At 42.7% G+C, this 16628-nt stretch overlaps 1 protein-coding gene across 4 annotated transcripts in view; it reads right to left on the bottom strand.

Moving 5' to 3' along the window:
- The window catches only part of PLCL2 (phospholipase C like 2), a 256524-nt gene that overhangs the window by 102814 nt on the left and 137082 nt on the right, over positions 1 to 16628 (bottom strand). The window lies entirely within an intron of this gene.

The raw sequence follows: 16628 nt of genomic DNA on the forward strand, positions 1-16628 counted from the left end.
CAGCACGGAGTGGAGCTGGGGGATCCCTTCTCTGTCTGCGGCTGGAGGGCCAGAAGGATGTACACAAAGCCAAAGATGGTCAAAGGTGCTAAAGGTGCTCAATGTAGGAGTCAGACTTTGGCTGTGGAAAACAGAACGCAAAGCTACCTAAGGCCAAGAAAAGGGGAAGGGAGTCAGGAGAAAAGATCTAAGGTGGTCGGAGCATCTCTCCGTGGGGGGCAAGGCTACTGGGAACCAGAAGCCTCCCCTGGCAGTTTCCAAAAGCTCGCTGTCACCATCGCTCCAGACACAGGCATGCATTCTGAACCGTCTGTTAGATACTCACTGAAAACAAACGACCAGCTTAGTCAGAGTGGAAAGGCATGCAAGCAACAGAGAAAGACAAAAGCTGTGCGTGAGCTTCAAAGTGATTAAAAGTGGAACTCTTGCAAAATTACCCACAGTGACTTCCCTTTTCACACACACAAGAGTTTGACCTCATTATTTTAGGCCAGTAACTTTATTTTTCTGTCATTAGCATCAGGAATCTAGCTCAATCATTCCAAGTGTCACTGATTTCAAGTATCTGCCAGTGATCCTAAGGGAAATAATGGCGTAACCGACCCACTAAATTTCAGGGGACACACTGCAGATGAAATTATGTCTGCTCCTTCCACATGCACTTATAATTTGCTTTATTACAGTTTTACTTTTCACACTGCACCCACATTTACTGTACACAAAGCACGTTTTCAGCTTCCAGAAATAAAATGTCGAAGCATGCAAACACGGAGTATGTAAGCTGCACTGATGTGACATTTCTACAAACATTGTTTTAAAATCTGGCTTCATAATTACCTATAATTAATGGTTTATTGCTCCTCCTTTTCAAGCCTGGCTTTTAGTTAAAGTTCTATGGCAGCTAGGCATTTAAGGAAGGGATGGCTAATGGAACTTCTCGAGAAACATAAACGCCGCTGAATGAAAATTATAGTTTAATATTGTACGAATTAATAGGTATTTTACAGTTCATCAGGTACATTAAATGAAAACGAGAAATCAACTCAAAATTTAAATATCTGCACTGATCCTTTTAACTTTCCCTGATACTTGTGACCCATCATAAGTGACAAACTCTTCTAAGACTTACTTCCGTGTCTTCTACGAAAGATACAATGGTGCAAACACTGTTAAGCTTTATTATGTTTCACAGGAACTCCTATGGAGTTTTTGAAAGTCTGCACTAACATGAATAATTTTACCCACACAATTCCCTTCTCAGGTTAAGTATCCACCTTTGGGATTACCTGACCTGCAGAGGATAAGCACCCATGAAATTAGCACTAGTTCACTGAAGTAAGAAAGTAGTAAATCCTTACATTCAGGGGCAAACCAGAGCCAGATTCATTGTGGTCATCATTCCCCAATACGCTATCATGATGTTGTACACCTGAAACTAATATAATGTTATATGTTAATTATATCTCAATTTTTTAAATTAAAAAAGAATTTACTAAATAATAATTATTTGACTTGGAGCAAATTAAGCAGCATGTTACTATCCATTAAAAATAATTATAGGCATGCTGTAGGCCTGTGACAAAGAGTACCTGAGGGCGAGTTCCTCCCGAGCTATTACTCCATTTTACATGCTTATTACACCGCTGGGCACATGACCCCACAGAGAAAGGAAATACAGAAGTGGTATCTGATTAGGGTGACAGCACTTTTTACCTTTTGAAATTTACTTTTAATCAAAATTTGCTTAACTTAATTCATGTTTGTTGTAAACATCCAAAATTATAGTAATACACGAAGTAAGGTCACCTAGGGTCTGTCTGCCCTTTGCTCACAGGTAAGTACTGCTAACTACTGCACGCATATTTCTCCAAAAAAATTTCAATGCACGTACATACGTGTATAAATGTGTATACAGACAACCCAGTCTTCAAAAAAATGGGATCCTACTATATACAGTCATTTGGAACTTATTCTATTCAGTTTCAAGTGTATCTTGGACATTTTTCCATGCCATTATCCATAAAGCTCCCCTTTCTTTTTAAGGCTTGTATAATAGTCCCTTGTTTGGCTATAACACAATTTATTTCACTAGTTCCATACTGGTGGATATTAGAGTTTATGTCTTCCAGTTTTTTTCACTATTATAAACAGTGCTTGGTGAAATCCTTCAGTACTTTTATAAAAAATGCTGCAGAATTAATTCATAGCAGAAAACATTCTAGGTCAAAGAATACATTCAAAATTTTCACACACATTGCTAAATTGCCCGTCACAAGTTGCCCACCACTGCTACCAACAGCAGACAGGAACACCTATTCCCCCATCACTCCCTCCATCACAAAATGTAATGGTCTTTTTACTTTGTCCATTTGACACTATTTTAATTTAAACTTCATTCAGTATATTTTAGATTAAATCTGCCATACTCATTTAAAGCATTTAAATCATCATTGTAAAATTTTTGAAAACATAGTTAAATGTGAAGAATAAAATGCAATGATCTATATCATCATTCAAGAGATAACTGTTTTTTATTCTATGCATATATTTAATGCACACATATTTTCTTAAAATGCAATCACAATATACTATTTTATATGTTGATTTATTAAACTGATAACAGGAATAATTCCCTCCCCTCCATAATCTTAGTCTTTTAAGAACATGATTTTCAAAGCCCACAAAACATGTCTTCATGTAACTGTTACCATTGGACATTTACGTCTGTTTTTTCATTATTATAAATTATGCAGAAAATTTTATTTGACTACTTGTCTGAGTATCCTGCGAGGTTAGAGAGAGTCCTAAGAGTGGTCAGAACAGGTTCTTTGCTTTAAAATAATGAATGGTCCCTGTGCAATGCCAAGCCCTTAGGTTTCTATCATCATTAGATACCATCCCACCCACGTAGGTGACTCTTCACTTCCTTAGGATAAGACACAATTCTGTATTTATAAACATATCCTCTCTTTTTTTTGCAAAATTGTTCATGACCTTAAATATCAGTATATTTGATTGACAAAGCATTAATCATGGAAAAACTTATACCACATCTTCCTCAGACATCATCAAATCAAGGAGAGGAAACTAGGAGTGAGAGCATCTGAATAAACATTTACAAGCACGAATCTTTATTATCTTCATAAAAGTGACCTTGTGCTAGGCCACAAAGGAGCTCTCAGAAACATCCTCAAAGCAGAACACATCCAAGCCAAATCATCTGACAAATCTGCACAGCCAAAAGAACCCATACGTGTAGAAATTCTAAAACACATTTCCAAAGAACGTTTAGGTTCAAGAAAAAAAGCGAAATGGAAATCACCGACTGTTTAAAACTGAACCATGACAGAGCACCGAAGGCTGAAACCTTTGTGCTGCTGGAAAAGCGGCCCTCAGGAAAATTTACAGCCTTAGCTGCCTGTTGAGAAGGTAAGAACAATAAAAAATAAGTAGCCTAAAATTTCCATTCAAAAAACTAGAAAAAGAAACAAAATACACATACAGAAAAGAGCAGTTAATAAAGACATAAAAAGAGCTGGATGAATGAGAAACCAAGATTCAAAGAAAATAGTAGAGTTGATCAAGAAAACCAAAATCTGGTCATTTTCAAGGACAAATAAAACAGACAAATCGAATTTTAAAAAGAAAAAGAACAGAACTATTCTTTTTAAATGAAGATAACATATAATCAACTATGAATTGGCTAGAAATAAATAAACAAAATAGCCAATTTTCCAGGAACATAGAATTATTAAAGTTAGCTCAAGAAGAAAAAACTCACTGAGATGGATATCCAAAAAAAAAAAAAAAAAAAAAAAACCAAAAAAGAAACGGAAAAGGAACTCAAAGATCTAGCCTTTCATTTTATCTTTTAATTAAAAAATATTTTATTGCTAAAAAACACTAACCATCGTCTGAGTCTTCAGTGAGTCATAGCAGTCACATCGGACCCCAGACCACCATCACAAATACAGTAATAATTTTAAAAGTTTAAAATCTGTGAAAAGTACCAAAATGTGACGCAGAGACATGAAGTAAACAAACGCTGGAAAAATGGTGCCGACAGACCTGCTCAAAAGGGCTGCCACAAGCCTCCAATGTGTCAAAAACCAAACAAAGCAACGCACAGCAGAACAAGGTGTGCCTGCGTGGAAAAGACGACCCTCAGAGAAGCACCCAGGTGAGGTTACAGAGCTGAAAGCGGTGGAGTGGGAATGTGAAGCCAGGTGAGACAAGAGTTTTGAGATGCTCATCGCTGAAAGGTCTAGCCTTCTAAAAGGCACCAGGCTCAGGCCATTTTAGGTGAATTACACCAAACTTTCAAAGACTAGGTAAATACCATGTTATATAAACTATTCAGGAACTTAGGGGAGAAAAGAGAAAGCCACTCAGCTTACTTCAGGAGTGTAGCAGACGCTTTCTCTCAAACTCAGGACGATCGACACTTTGGACAGAATCATTAACTGAAGGGGGGGGGGGTCGCCCTGGGCATTGTGTGGTTTAGCACAGCCCTGACTGATACTCAAGCCATGCAATAACAAATCAGAGAAGAAAACCGCAGATCACTCACGCAAAGATTCACAATGCCTAAATAAAATACTGGCTAATCGATCTGTCAGGGACAGGCAGGATTTATTCTAGAAATATAATGGTGGCTTTATAATTATCTATGAAGATAATTACTGTCTTAACAAAATAAAAGAAAAATCGTATGACTGTGTTAATTTTTGCAGAGGAAAGATCTGATAAAATCCAAAACACACTCATGGTAAGATTCTTAACATAAACCAGAAATAGAAGAAACTTTCCTTACCCTTAACCTGAAAAAAGGGATCTGTGAAAACCAATGGGAAACTTTTTTTTTAATGATGAAATGCTGGAAGCATCCCAATTAAAGAATAAGACTTGTACTCAAGAAAAAGAAATATGTAAGATACACACATTAGAAAGAAAGACACAGATAACCATTATTTGCAGATTTTTAAACTGTCCACATGAAGAGCCAAGAGAAGCAACTGGCAAACGACAAGATCTTTAAAGATGTTAGCAAGGAGGCCAAGATCAAGACCAGAAATTATTAGCTTCTGTATACATTAGCAATGATCAATTAGAAAACCTTAGAAATAAATCCATTTGAAATAACTTGAAAATGCCTGATATGCAAGACTGTTGTGAAAAAATATCCAAAACCTTACTAAAGGACATAAAGTAATGAAACAGACATAGCTGGTCCCTGGATGAGAAGTCTCAATGTTACAAAGATTTCATTTTTCCCCAAAATTATTTATATAATGTAATCCTTAACAAAATACCAAATGGAATTTGCAAGGAATTTGACATGCTGATACAAAAAAATTAAAACAAATGAATAAACAACAGAAGACAGTTGAGGAAATCTTAAACAGAAAGAACCAAGGTCTTGCCCTACGAGATATCAAAAAAAAAAAAAAAAAACCCAAAACATTGAGAAGACATAGTAATTAGATCAGCATGACACTGGTGCGGGAACAGATCACCAGATTCACAGAAGACAGACTCCAGACACAAGCCAGTGAAGACAAGGGACTTCAAAACATACTAAAAGTGGCATTCCAAATCACAGGATGAGGATTAACCACTCAACAAACTGTTGACATGGCTGCTTGGCCATCTGCAAAAAGCATAAAATAAAAAAGATAGTAAAAATATCGTCTTCAGACAAGTGACACACACACACAAAGTCCAGAGTAACTGAAGACCTAACCTAGCCTAATATAGCAGATGAGCAGGACCAACTACATAATTTGCGGGGCCCAGTACAAAACAAGAATGCAGCACTTTCAAGATGACGACAGCTGAGAATTAAAGTGCTTTGCCCCCCGGACGTTTCATGTAACTGGAATCAGAAGTATGTGGCCTCTGTGACTGGCTTCTTGCACTTAACATGCAGTGCTTCCAAGGTCCATCCATGTGTCGCACGTATCGGTATTTCATTTTTTTTTTTATTGTCAAGCAATATTCCATGGTATGAATGCACCACCTTTTATTTAATCATTCATCAATTAATGGATATCTGGGATGTTTCCACTTTGGGGGTATTACAAATAATGCTGCAATGAACATTGGTGTATAAGTCAAAATATTTTCTTAGGTACACGTTACTATATGTAAAATAGATAAACAACAAGGTCCTACTGTAGAGCACAGGGAACTGTATTCAATACCTTGTAATAACCTGTAATGAAAAAGAATATGGTAAGATTCTTATATATATGTATAAGAATATACATATAACTGAACCACCGTGCTGTATACCAGAGACTGACACAACATTGTAAACTGACTACACTTCAATTTTCAAAAATGTGCTTTCTTTAAAAAGCTGAACAATTCTATGTTAATGTGTCCCGGATGATTCAGAAAGTTAAGACAATTAAAATACATGTTTTCCTTTATTCATCCTAACAAGAAATCCTTCATGAATCAACTGAACCATCTGATAAAAATAATGAACAGGAAACAATTACTGGCATCATACTAATCATAACTAACTTCCAAATTAACCTTCCCTTAAATGCTACATTTTAAGAAATGCGTTTTTACAGCTGGAGAAATACCATGGCCAGCAACGGATTTATTGATCAGAATTTTCTGAAGGCAAAGGAAGGAAAGGGCTCTCTGGAAAGTGGCGGGGGTGGGGAGAGGGTTTAAATCTTTCCAATCACCGGACTAATCGAACATTTTTGGTCACAAAGATACTTTACACTCTGACTTGGAGTGAACTTTTATAATGATTTTGAATAATAAAATAATTGTAGACAAAACTATCAAAAAGCAGAGGATATTCTGTTTTTAAAGTACTTCCTCCTCGTAGGTGTAATGAACTGCCCTTCAAAAGCACAAAGGTACAGGCAGGTGAGGCGGCACCGTCTAAGGGCCTGCGGGTGGCCCCTGCGCTCTGACGGCCTCAGTGTAAACTGTCCCTCCTTCAGCCCGGTGTACTGGGTGTGGTTCTGGGGACAAAGGCCCACCCTTCTCTTAGGGAACCCACACTGTAAGGGTGGGATCCCCTGAAAGCATATTTTGATTTACTGCTCTCTTAGCAATTTGGTTTGAGCTCCCAAAGAAAACAGCGATGGCTTGTAAGAACAAATCTTTCACCTTCTGTTCACTCAGCTCACTCTTTCTAAATTTTTTATTGAAGTGGAGTTGATTTACAACGTTAGTTTCAGGTGTACAGCAAAGTGGTTCAGTCATACATACACACACATACGTATATCTTTTCTTTGCAGATTCCCTTCCATTGTATGCTATTATAAGAAATTGAGTACAGTTCCCTGTGCTCTACAGTAGGTCTTGGTTGTTTATCTATTTCATATATAGAAACGTGTGCCACTCTTCTTACGAGGGAAAAGGACTATAAAAGAAAGGCTCTACCTGATCACTATCTGATCAAAAGGCAGAGAACTAGTCAACCTTTTTCAGTGTTATAACATAGTAAGAAATCTGAAATAAAATGACATACGACAGGACTTACAACCTGTTTTCGTGTTTTGGTGAGCTGCCCAGAGTACTCAGAGTCAAAGCAAAAAGCCACCCTGGGCTCCACTTACCAACCAGACAAGCAGAATGTGACACTGAACATTTCTGCATCAGCCAGCTGTTTGCAACTCCACATTCATTCTCCCAAAAAAAACAACAATGTAAACAGTGCTTGTAATCTCAGATCCACCCAGGAAAGCCTATTTAATCCAAATGTCGCTAAAATAATGTATACAGACAAAAATGGGGATGTTACTGCTGAAATCTAGTCATTAAACCAAACAAAATAATTTAAATTCATTAAGAAGTAATTTTTAAATTTTTATTTTGCTTCTCCTCCTCAGTCTGGTACGGGAAGAAAAGCGATTATTAACTGAGTGGAAACGCCCGAGGCCCCGAGGGGCTCCCTGCCTCTGCTTTTTGATTTTCACGTCCTCCACTTCCACCACCTTTCCCTTCTCTTCTATCCAAATACAGCTGGGTTCCAGTCTTCAATTTAAATCATTCTGTGTCCACAGAGGCCCCTCCGCCTGGAAGGACCCTGACCTACAAGTGGATGCTGCTCCCTGGGCAGTGAGCAGCCGTCGGGCAGAAACTGTTATCTCTTGGCTAACCAAGGGGGCCGGCGTGGGGGAGGAGGACAGCAAAGGAGTGGAACTTCGGGGGGTAAGCGGAGAGGAGCCCGGGGAGACAGACAGAGGAGGGGAGGGCAGGGAGAGGGAAGTGATGGGTAAACAGCCCAGGGTCAGATAGGCCCTCCTCCTCTCAAGAGCCAGACCACGAGCTCAGGTCTGCCAGTCTGCCATGGATGGGGACAGAGAGTGGGCTGGGGGGCTACATGGATGCTCTAATGTTTGTATCTATTCATTGCAGCAACATGGATGTACCTGGAGAGCACCATTCTAAGTGAAGGGAGCCAGAAAGAGAAAGAAAAATACCGTATGGTATCACTTATACGTGCAATCTAAAACAAAGAAAAAAGAAAAAAGAGGACCCTAATGAACTGATCTGCAAAACAGAAACAGACTTGCAGACATAGTAAACAATCTTATGGCTACCGGGGTAGGGGGTGGGAAGGGATAAATCTGGGAGTTTGAGATTTGCAAATGTTAACCACTGTATATAAAAATAGATTAAAAAAACAAAGTTCTTCTGTATAGCACAGGGAACTATAGTCAGTATCTTATAATAACATTTAATGAAAAAATACGAAAAGGAATATATGTATATATAAGCATGACTGGGACATTGTGCTGTACACCAGAAATTGACACATTATAACTGACTGTACTTCAATAAAATATATATATATATATATAACTTCACTAACTGTTTACTGGGCACCTAGTACAGAGAGGGTACCACTGGATATGTGAATCCAAAACAGGCATTTTTTTCTGCTCAAGGAGTTGCAGTCTTTGGGGGCAGAGACAGCACACAACTGCAGTAAATCCAGAAGACCTGAAGGACCACAAGCAACGTGGTACTGTTGGAGCACAAATGAAGAGGGGGAGACTGGAAGAGAGCCAAAAAGAATATCCGTTCATTCAAAAAAAACACTTATGGGGTGTCTAATTGGTGCCTGGCAACGTTCTAAGCATCGTGGATAAACCATGAATCAAAGTCACAAAGTCTTCAGCCCTGTGGCATGGATAATAACCAAGAACACAATACTTAAAATTCAAGTGAAGTACATGGTGTGTGAGATGATGGTAAAGACTATGGAGAAAAATAAATAAAGCAAGAAAGGGGGCTAAGAGGGCAGTGGGGGGGGGGGACAGATAGTAAAGCCTCACTGAGAAGATGGTACTTTAGTAAAGACCTGCAGAGGTGAGACTGAGCTCCATGGACACCTAGCAGGAAGAGTGTCCAGGCAGAGGGAGCCCATAAGCACAGCCAGGTGCCCAGTGCAGGACCAGCAAGGAAGCAGGGGCGGCTGAGCAGGTGGACACAGAGAATCGGTGGAGAAGAGGCTGGAGTAACACGTGGCCAGGTCCCGTGGTACCCGTGGGCCACAGGGTGGATGTAAGCTTTGATCTACAAGAGCGGAGCTGAAGGGAAGAGACGGATGTGATCTGACTTAGACCACACCCTCTGGCTGCTGTAATAATCCGGGCTCCAGATGACGTGGGCTCGGACAAAGGTGGAAGCCGTGGAGGGGGGGACAAGAAGTATTCAGATGCTGGACGTGCTTCTGGGGGGAAGCGGATGGGATTTTCTAATGGACCGGATGTGAGAGGCAGAGGAAATGAGGTGATGTGTGAGTTTGCTGGGGGCCCCCTCAACAAACACCAGACTGGGGGGCTCAGACGACAGAAAGTCCTTTCTTTGCAGTCCTGGAAGCTGGAGGCTGAGAGCCAGGTGTGGACAGACTGCTTCTCCTGAGGCCTCTCTCCTTGTCCTGCAGGCGCCGTCTTCTCCCTCGTCTTCACATGTTCTTCTCTGTGTGTGTCTCTGTCCTAATCTCCTCTTCTTTCTTCTTTTTTAGTTTTATGTTTCTTTTATTTTTTTAAATCTTTAAATTTTTTTCTTAAAAAATTTTTTGTTGTTGCTTTTCTTTTTTCTTTTTTTAAATTTATTTAAAAAATTTATTTAAAAAAATAAAATTTTTTTAACCTCCTCTTCTCATAAGGACACCAGACCTACTGGATTAGAGCCCACCCCAATGACTTCATGTAACCGTCGTTGGCTCTTCGAAGAATACACTCACATTCTGAGTCACTAAAGGGTTAAGACTCCAACATATGAATTTTGGGGCGGCATGATTCATCCCACCACCAGTGTCAAGGATGTTCTGACCAAGCGGAGAGACAGGGTCACCTGAGATCACCATTAAAGGATGGGGCAGGCTTCTGACGCAGGGAGAGGGGCGTTGGAAGTGGGAATCATTACAGTGAAAAGATCAACAAACATGCATGGGGTGCTTATTTGGTGTAAGACACCACACTAAGCACGTCACTACTTCAGTTAATCCTTACAGCAACACTGCAATGCCAGGATTATCATCTCCATTTACAAATCAGGAAGCAAAGGCTTAACAAGTCACAGCATGGAAGGGGGACAGGAGTTGGATCCAAGCACTCTGACTGCAGCAGTCCTGCCCTTAACCACCATCTGCACCTCCTTCGCCACAGAAAGTCGTAAATGTGATCAAAAGTGACCTTAAGTACAATGCCCAAGAGATCAAGTCCAACTCTGGACTTCTGCAGAAGCCAGCCTAGATTCACAGGGTGATTAGATCATTTGTCCAAGTCACGCTATCTACAAGAGATTTAATTAGAAGACTGTTTATTTCATAAGACTAAAAAATTGGGAAAAAACCTAACTGCAGTTGGTCAGAAAATTACAGAATAATCTCAGTTTAAATAAACATACACCGTTAAGCAATGATGGAGAGCTACACTGATTACACAGATAGCTATCTGTGTTACATTGAGTTTTTTTTAAAGCAAGGAATAAAATTACATTTTAGAATAATCTTTAAAAAATATTATTGTACATATGTCATATGTACATGCAAAAGTCTAGACAGATATACACTAAAAAGGAGATGGTAAGAAAGAGGGTCATTTTCACTTTCTAAAAAATTTTTCAGCCATCTCTGATGTTTTCTAGAGTAAATAAACATTGTTTGTAAAGTCAGAAAAATAAGAATGCTATTGCCAACCTGATTTTTTCAAAGCTATTTCCTTTACACTTTGCTGCTCAAACTCCCCCCAAGTTTAGGGGCTCGCGGAACAGGCTGGCCTTTGAGACTTCTGGGAGTCACTTCTCCCGGGGGGCTCTGACTGTACACAGAGCAAGCCTCGGGGGCAACGTGTCAGGCGAAGCGTTTTGAGAGCCGGTACAGGGATAACTGCACTCAACAGTTTACAACTCACTTAGACTCAGAGAATCAACTTTTCACAAAGGAAGTGTCTGACTTCAAGAGGTACAAATTATATTATTCAGCTGGCATTTTTTAATAGTATGAAAGCTGTCAAGACTGTCATTAATGTCAAAGACATTTACTTGAGGAATATAAAATAAAGCACCAATAATAATATTTAAAAGAAGAAGGCAGATGAGGACATGAAAGAGAGAGCGGGGGAAATGCTTAGGGGCAAGGCAGCCAACAAGTGGGCGCAGCACCATGCTTCACAGTGATTAACTCACGCCAGCTGGACAGACAGCACCACCGAGCGCTCTGCGCTGTGTGTGCCCCAGGCTACGCTCTGGGAAGACAAGGTGAGGGGGACACAGCCCCTGAAGGACCGCCATCACTGTTAACACGCCGCCTGTGACACGATCACGAACTCCTTTCCCTTCAGTAAGCGGAGGTGCCCAAACGAACTGGACGCCATCTGAGAACACTGCTCCTCTACAAGTTTTGTTTATTGCTGTTTCTTTCATTCTTTGCTTTTGAGGAGGTGGAGGTGAGGAATGGGATAAAATGAGGAAGAAAAAGGCATAGAAAGAAGACAGGTGGTGAAAATCCGAGAGGAAGGGGTAAACGGATACTGAATTTGGAAGAAAGGTGCCCGAAGGATGACAGGACAGCCCAGCAGAGTGGAGAGGTGGCGTGTGTTACAGAGCCGGGTCTGGCCCCACCAGGACGAGGAGGGTAGGTAGGGGAGGGGAGGTGGGAAGTGTGGGGACCCCGCCATCCACACCAGGAGCCCCTGGGTGGGGCGGTGTGGGGGATGCTCTCCTCGTCCCCAGGGCGTGCTTCCCGGCCAGCCCGGCAGGGAAATGTACAGGAAAGACTATGGAACCTTCCACGTGCCCCTCTTTCCTTCCTCTGCTACCCCGGCTGCAGGACGGCCCCCTTCCACAGTCTGATGTGGCTGGAGCCCAGCGTCACTAAAGAGATGCTTTTCCCCTGAATCAGCACAGCATCTGCTCACACGCACGTGTGCAAGAGGACAGGCGTCTCCCCGGCGGACTCTCACGGGAGGTTTCCCTTGACTGGTCCACGGCACAATGGAACCTCAGGCCGGGGCCCAGAGTTAGCAACTGCTTTAGACTCAGAGCAGCCACCTTTCCCACAACTATCTCCGTCAGCCTGGGAATCCGTGTGCTCCACTGCTCCGCGCACCCCGGCTTCCCTGAGAACCGGCCGGCGCCCTTCAACAAGCTCTTTATCGGACTGCATACTCTGCTGAATGTCAGGGCTGGAAATAGAATGGTCCTGGCTCTTAAGGGCTTTATAGGGCTTTATAATCCACGGGGAAACACAAACATAGTTTCAGGAGAGCTCGGCAAATCTGCTTTTCAAACTTTTTTTGGCGCCACCCTGAGTAAAACCTGCGGTTTACACAGCAGCCTGATGCACTTATACTCAAACACGTGGAACAGCATTTTCTCTTCTGGTCCATTCTGCTTTTATTTAGTGTTGTAAAAAAAAAAATATGAGATCACACCTGTAGCCCAAATGGACAGGGTGCTGTGGGAGGACCAGGAGAGGCCCCCAGCCTGGCCTTGGAGAGGGGGGTCTGTGTCAGAGATGAATGACCACAGTGAGCCAGGCTGAGGAAGCAGGACAGCCAGCCAGAGCAGATGCCACGAGGCTGGAAGGGGACGACAGCGGACCTCGGGCACCGGGCATCACCAGACAGGTACCGGGACGGGGGGAGGAACGGCGAATGGGGGCTGAGTGCACAGGGGCCAGGAGTGGTATGTGGTATGGTTCCTGTACATATTTCAGATGTACAATTTGATGGACTTTAATAGATGTATCCACCCATGAAACCATCACCACAATCAAGACAGCTAACATCGCCATCACTCCCCCAGAGGTGCAAACTGAATTCCCAGTTTATCCCTTCCCACCCTCATTACCCCTGGTAACCGTAAGTTTGCTCTTTTGAGTGTCTCGCCGAGGTGCCCTGCTTGTGCTGTGGGGCCAGGGCTTGGCTGAAGGACTTTTGACCAGGAATAATCTGATTTGCCTTTTCCAGAGACCCACTCTGCCTCTGTGACAACTAAATTTAAGGCAGGCAAAAACAGGAGCAAAAAGAATAGTGAAGAAGATCATGTATCTAGTAGAAATGAGATGTGATGAGCTTTTTCACAGGCTATGAGCAAAGGGGACAGAGATTGTCCCGGGGTGACATCAGCAGGCACCAGAGACAAACAGGAGAGCCAGGTGCACACAGGAGTGACAACCCTAAGGAGACAGCAGAGTGGCGAGAACAGGGGCCAAGGAGGCCACAGAGGACACTGAAAGAGGTAGGCAGGGTCAGAAGCAAATCTCCAGCAGACAAACGAGGAGCCAAGGGCCCGGGGCCTAGTGGCAGGGCAGCCACCTGTCACCAAGCACTTCCTGTGGGCGGGCACCAGCCTGCACACTTTACTGCACGCAGGACACACTTTATCATATTGACCATCGTCATAAAAGATGGTGTGGTCATCCCATTGGATGACGTACAGCTCAAAGAGGTCAAGGAACGTGTGTGATGCCACTTGGTGAGTTTGTGGCAGAGCCAGGGCTTATTTTGAAAGGACTAAATTTTACAGCACAGAACTTGGTTGCAGCCTTTGCAAAAGTGGACACAAGGTCTTCAGTTGTTGGGGGCACAGGAAGAGAGGTGGTGAAGGCAAAGGGCTGACTTCTCTTGCAATCAAACCAACAAGGGGGGAGACCACACGGAGGAAGCTGCCGCCTGCAAAGAGGGCCAGTTCAGGGTGTGAGCAAGGCGGGTGTGCTGGCAGGCTGCAGGGAACGCCAGTCCGGAGGAAGCATTTGAAGAGGGGGCAGGGGCCAGAGGGGAAATGGGGACCTGGGGGACAGGAGGTGCTGGCCGCCCCGGAGAAGGCAGGATGCCCTCTGACATCTCACCCCCACCCAGCCTGGAGGGAGGCGGAGGGCACCGCCTAGGTCCTCGGCACAGGTGGTCCAGACAGTCCCTGTCTTCCTGTGCTTTGCTGAGTCCTTTTCTTATCCTCTGGGGTTTCCCTCAAACTCCATTTGCTTGGAGTTTTGAATGCCACGGTCTCAAATAATGGACCTTTCTGGTTCTATAAGCATGAGCCTTTTCCTTTAGAGCTGAAGGTGTCAGGTACCACCACCACCCACACGCTCGCTCACGGGGGTGTCCCCTCCCGTCACCCTCCAGGAGGGGAAAAGTGGCTCAGTTTCTTCTTCTACAGTGTCTGGAAGCAAACATCTCCCTGAGGTCTTCCAACACATGTCACTTTGCAGGGAAACACACAGAGCGGAATAACGCAAGTCTCACCCCAAGGAAAACTGTCCCCAGTATTCAGCGCAATGTAAACAGAACGACACCTGGGGCTTTTTGTACGTTCAGAAGCTCTACAATTCTACCATTGTTTTTGTCCCACTGAGGCCTAATCCATCTTTACTGATTTTATTTGAGAAAGAACTACCTTTTGATTATTTCACCCAATTTTAACAATCTGTGTGCACTTACCTAGTAAGTTTTCTCAATTATTTACACGAGTATGGCTTGTCCTGTTTACGGGTGTGCGCCCAGCACAACAGACACTGACGGATGCCTGCGGGTGAGCACGGCCCCCTGGAGACCACCTCTTTAAAGGCCATACCATACAGTCATGGAATCCGGCCAAGCCAAGGACTAGGTGCCCAACTCCAGCTTGTGACGTCAGCCCCAATAAATTCAACCAACGGGCTTTTCTAAAATAAGCATCTAAAAATAAAAATCCAAAGGCTAACAATCTATGTTTGCTTCCAAATCAATAGACCTAGAAACTCGAGAAGACGAAACGCTAGGAGTTTGAATCCACCCACCTTCCAACAGCTATCACACCACCGCCCTAAAAGAAAACACGAGCAGAACCCTCCCCCTCGCTGCTGTCTGCAGCGGGAATTAAATTCCCACCATGTCCACGAGCACACGTGGGCCGTCGCTGATTTTCAGGAAGCCAAAACGGAACACGTGGATGGACCGTGTTCCCAAAATGTCTATCCTTGGACAGACACGAGGGCAGATGATTCAAACGATACAGCTAGCTGCTTGAAAGTTTTTAAATTTGAGTGAAGGTTAGGGACAGGTCTAATATCATTCCTCAAACACCTGTGTACATTTTCCTCACATTTCTGGATTCTTTTGTCACTTTTTAGGCTGACAGTGTTGGCTGTCTCACAAATAAGAAAGCAGTGAACTGAATGTGAATCCTCCAAATAAAGACCTCAGGCCTGGGCGAGGCGTTAACAGAAGAGGAGGTATGTGGACAAGACACCCTGAAGGCATCTTCAGCTCCAAATTTCCAAGGAGGGGCCTGGCGTCAGTCTCATTAAACTGCTTCTAAGTGCTACTTTTGTACTACACATGCAACAAAAGGCAGGCTCCTGGCACCGGGTACCATGTAGAGATGAATTCTGACAAGGGCCAATCAGAATCTGCCCGGAAGAAACCTAATGTGCTGTCTTCCAAAGTGGATGGCTTTCTCCGGGGCTATGGCTTCCCTTCCGCTGGCCAGGCGACTCCTGTACAAGGAACACCAAGGCCGGCCGGACTCAGAGAGCCTGAGGAGAGCGAGGCTTCTTGTATTTCTTTCCACATGCTTTTCTGTTTTCAACAATACCTCTTCTTTAGCAATGGTCACTGTGATCACTGAAAGTTGACTGTAATTATTACTCTATAATCCTTTAAAAATTCATTAATGGGCATTTTACACAGTGCAGGAATCCTTCATCTTAATCTGGTTATCCCAAAGCTTTATAAAGTCATCAAGCTTTTTTTTTTTGTAAACAGATCCAAACATGATCAATTGCTTGTCCTGTATAAGCAATGTTTTCAGCAGATTTATAACTTGCTCCAGTTAAGCAAATAATAAAAATACATTTAGCAATGAGTTAACACAATTGCATCACACAGGCAGTTGTGCTTTCAAACAGTACTAAAAACGGTGTATGACAAGTAAATTTCAATGTGAAACATCAAATTACACATCACTCGCCACCTTTCAGGCCAATTTTTCATAAAGTAATTCCTACTGCATTATTAAGGGAAAACCCGATGTAAAACCATAACCTGTTATCCAAAATTAATGCAAGTACGACATTCTCTTTTAGAGGCTGAGTCTGTGACATGCCTCTTTTGCCTTCTCTGTTTGGTCTGTATGGTCAGTGTTCATAAAAAAGG

This window comes from Camelus bactrianus, chromosome 1 (genome assembly GCF_048773025.1).
Source record: "Camelus bactrianus isolate YW-2024 breed Bactrian camel chromosome 1, ASM4877302v1, whole genome shotgun sequence".
Classification (NCBI taxonomy): domain Eukaryota; kingdom Metazoa; phylum Chordata; class Mammalia; order Artiodactyla; family Camelidae; genus Camelus; species Camelus bactrianus.